Source organism: Lathyrus oleraceus, chromosome 4 (genome assembly GCF_024323335.1).
Source record: "Lathyrus oleraceus cultivar Zhongwan6 chromosome 4, CAAS_Psat_ZW6_1.0, whole genome shotgun sequence".
Classification (NCBI taxonomy): Eukaryota; Viridiplantae; Streptophyta; class Magnoliopsida; order Fabales; family Fabaceae; genus Lathyrus; species Lathyrus oleraceus.
In genome coordinates, this window is record NC_066582.1 from 195,877,028 (window position 1) to 195,881,712 (window position 4,685).

Genomic DNA, 4,685 nt, shown 5'->3' on the forward strand with positions numbered 1-4,685 from the left:
TAACTTGTGCCCTAGGAGCACATGTTAAGAACTAATTATATAAATGTTTTCTTAGAACTTGTGTGTCATACGGTGAACTGACTTGGGGTATTTTGCTTTTTATCGCAATGTCGCGGATAGCAAGAGTCGCCACCGACTTTTCTTTTATCCAATAAGGAAAGGTGGAAAAGAACAGGAAAGACCTCAATAGATTTTGGGTTCGGGAGGTACATTATACAAAGGGAAGGTATTAGCACCCTTTGTATCCATGGTTATCCATGGGCTCTTAATTGCTGGATCATTATATTTTTGTCTGAAAAGTGTTGGTGAATTGTTTAAAAATGTTTCGAAAAGAGAGTTTAACTTTGTAATGATTCTCGTATGAATGTATACAAAGTATTTATCTCGTTTGATTTTGAAAAACAGTTTAGAAAAATATAACTTGGTAATGATTCTAGTATGAATGTATACCAAGTGGTGATTTTCTAGGACTTGCAAAGTGTGAGGGGTGGAAAATGTTTTAGGTTATGATCCAGTAATTGAGAGTTATACCTTCCTAAGGTCGTTATGGGCATTTCCTATCCTTATGAGGGTAAAACTGTCCTTACTATTGAGAAGTAAGTAGTTTTATCCTTTGGATGTAAAAGGGTCATTGTAGGGTCATCGATAGGTCATTGAAGGCAACAGTTGTAAGGATACCTTAGCATTCGAAGGGACGATCATCATTTAACCGTAGGCTACACCGAAGGGTCATCGAGGGACAAAATCGTATTTTCGAAGGCAACATCCGAGGGACCATGATTTATTTTATGATGATTTAACCGAAGGGTCTTTGCTAAGTGTATCCCTATATTCGCGGGACACGACCGTTATACCGTAATACCGTAGGGCAGCAAAGAGAGGTTCAAGATCACATATTTAAAGGCCGTATTTTACAATCAATTAGGCAATTAGGATGAATCTCCACATTAAAATCAATACATTAAAATCAGCTAAGTAATTGAGGGTGGATCTCCACATTAAAATTAATACATTAAAATTAATTAGGTAATTTAGGGTGAAACTCCACAAAGGGCATCCCACAAATAAAGTGGAATACCTATCTAGCTAGCTTTCCCGGCGATGTGTGAACCTTTGCAAAACTCAGCAAACATGTCAGAATACCAAATCAGGGTGCAATCGAGAATTACACCACAAAAGAAACCAGAACAGCAATAGGGTCAGATAAACAATGCATGGCTATGATAAAAACATGACAGGTGGGCAAAAGTCAGAACAGAAAAGTCGGCTGCTGTCGCGTTCGCTCCTGCTTCGCCTAGCGAAGTCTTAGCGAACACTCGTTGCATGATCGCTTAGCGATGTGCTAGCGAGCGGCTGCGGATTCCGGTTTTAATAACGATATAATGGCAACATGCTTCACACCTTATAGCATTCATTACAGAGATTATGTGGTTAGACATTCAGATGTTCATGCATACTTAAATTCATATGTAAAACTTAAGATAGTTTCATAAATTCAATCATGATACCATGTGCAAATTAAGAACATAAGGTAGTAATAGCAATGCCAACCTGTTTGTAATCGAATTGTAACCTTGAATTGGCCGATCGGATCGAATTGAGCGGAAGTGACCTTGCTGCCGCCGGCTTTTCCTTCAGGGTTTCCTTTAGGGTTACTCGGAATTCTCAGGGTTAGCCTCCAGGGTTTTCCGTCTGTGAGCGCTAGGGTTTGCTTGCTAGGGTCCTCCTTTCGTCCTTTTTCGTCCTCCCCTTTTCTGACTGGAGTTGTGGTATTTATAATGCCTTTTTTCATGACCTAATGGGCTCAGAGTGAAGCCCAGAATTTTCTGTTATCTGTCAGCTTCGCTAGGCGAGCGTGCAGCGAACGTTCGCTAGGCGAAGGATTTGCTCGCCTAGCGAGCAGGCCAGTTTGGGCCATTTTCTGGATTGGACCACTCGTGAGCTGGGCCTTTGTTCCTTTAAGATCAGTGTCATAAAAATGAGTCGGAGTGCCCTGAAAAAGGTCTTGAAATATTAATGGGCAAATTTTGGGGTATGACATTGTGTATGGTCTTTATCAAAATCTTATAGTTAATGTTTTCATTACTTTTTCCAATATAAACTTTCTATTTATGAGTTGCTTAACATGTGCCCCTAGGGCAAAAGTTAGCATTACCCAAAAAGTAAAATGAATGTAATAAATAATTAAGGATATTATAGGTAAAATATGAATTATTGTTTGAAAAGTAACAATAATGATTAGTTTCCTTTGCATGTATAAAAAGTCAAAAAATGACACTTAAAAAGGAACAAAGAGAATAATGTATAAGTTCATTGGTGAGTGAGAGGTTGTGATTTCTAAAAGGTTTAGAATAAAATCTATACCTTTATGTCCCTTTTATTCTAAAGAAAATGGACAAGCAGAGGCTAAACAATTGAATCGTCGTTGATTTTATCAAGAAAAATATGGAAGAGAACCCTCAGAAATATCATGAAACATTTCAAGAAGTTCTATGGACGGTAAGAAATTATATTATATTGCTATATGATTACCAACAAGTTATGTTAATAGAAATTGACTCACTAGGTGAGGATTGACTTGTGGTATTAAATCAAAAAGAGATAGTTGAATTGTTAAAGTCACTGTTATAAATAATATATTTTATGATAATATTTTTATTTTATTTAATAAAAAATTGAAGTATAATTTAAGATGCGCCACAATTTTAAAAATAAAAATATTATTTATTCTCTCGGTTGAAGTATATAGATGAGGGATAAATTAGTTCAGAATAATGATTCACATCTCAATAATTACGATTTGTATTTTTATTATTTTAAAAGTGACGTCTTTCTTTTTGTTTTATTTTTTATTTAATTATTAAATAATCAATTCAATCAATTAATGTCATTGTTTCGATACTTGTTTTAATTTATAAATAGATTTGTCAAACTTCCACACCTTTTGTTTATTTTCATATAACCTTTTGGTAGATGCATGTAAATCTCCTCGTAGAGAACTTTATTTAAGAATGTTATTTTGACATCCATTTCAATTACTATAAGGTTATGCAAAAAAAAAAAAAACTAATGCAAATGATGTTTTAATTTTCTCTGTGTTTACTACTAATGCATATGTGTTAAATGATAAACACCTTCTTTTTATTTAAAATACCATTTGTCATTAATCTAGACTTGGAGGTGTTTAGCGTACCATTACACCATGACACTTCCTTCTAAACAAGAAGAGTCTCTTGAAGTTATTGATTTCTTATAAGTCTTAGGGTCATCTTTCCCAAAAAGAAGAATATAAATTTTACGAATAAAATTCTTACTATTTCCTTCCATTAGATAAAATAAATAAATTGATTATCAACTTTGTTCGGTCATATATCCTTAACCTTTCGGACTCTCTTGCATATTCTAAGTTCTAGTTATTTTTCAATAATCGGTGACGAACTTTTAATTTGTGTTTCAATAATCTGAGGAGAACCTTCCTCATAAGGTTCTTCATCTATGGGAATCTCGAATTCAATCAAAAAATTCAATAGTTATATTAGATTCGAAATTCAAAAGTCTATATGAGTCATTATTCATCCTTGGATAATTTTACATGTTTTATAATAATAAATCTCATTGAATACAAACATATTATTCACATATAATACAAATCAAAACTCAAAATTCAATACTGTAAAATTTAAAATTGTAAACTTTTATGAGTATGATTACTTTAGTAAATAAACTTTACTTTAATAAATAATTTTAAAATATAAATATAATATTTTATCTAAAGATTAATAAGTAAATTGAAATTTTTAACCTGGTTTAACTTCAAAAAAAACTTATAAAAACTAATGAAATTGATACAAAATTAAACTGTTGCCTATATATATATATATATATATATATATATATATATATATATATATATATATATATATATATATATATATATATATATATATATATATATATATATATATATATTTATTTATTTTTTGATTTATTACATAATGTATACCTCCATTCTTTATATTAAAATATTCAAAAACAAAGTTTCATAATAAATATATTAAGCAAGCATCTGTTCATGCCTTTTGTTCATGATACTATGTTATGCCGCAATCATGGCTTCTGTTCATGACACATTGTCAAATAAATTGAATAAATGTAATTTCATTGTTTTTCATTTGATTAAGAGTGATTAGTATAACTACTTTTAAACGGTCACTTTACTGATTGGAGTAGTGATTGTATGTACCGTCTAAAACAGTGTGGTGGAAACTTTTTTCGTATATATATATATATATATATATATATATATATATATATATATATATATATATATATATATATATATATATATATATATATATATATATATATATATATATATATCAACTTATCATTAAAGTTATGCCTACAACGGAACTTTTCAAATGTTGCACTGTTTCGCTTACAACAATAGTTTTCAAAGGGTATATTATTTCATATTCTGCAACACTTCATAAAGTGTTGCCTATTTTTGAATTTAAAATACAAACTGCCTACTGCAACATTTCACAAGTGTTGCCTATTTCTGAATTAAAAAAATAACCTTCACTGCCATATTTTCTTGACACTTTTAAAACACACTCAAGATTATTAATTGTTAATAATTTATAACAATCTCCCACTTGTTCTAATAATGACAAGACCAATTC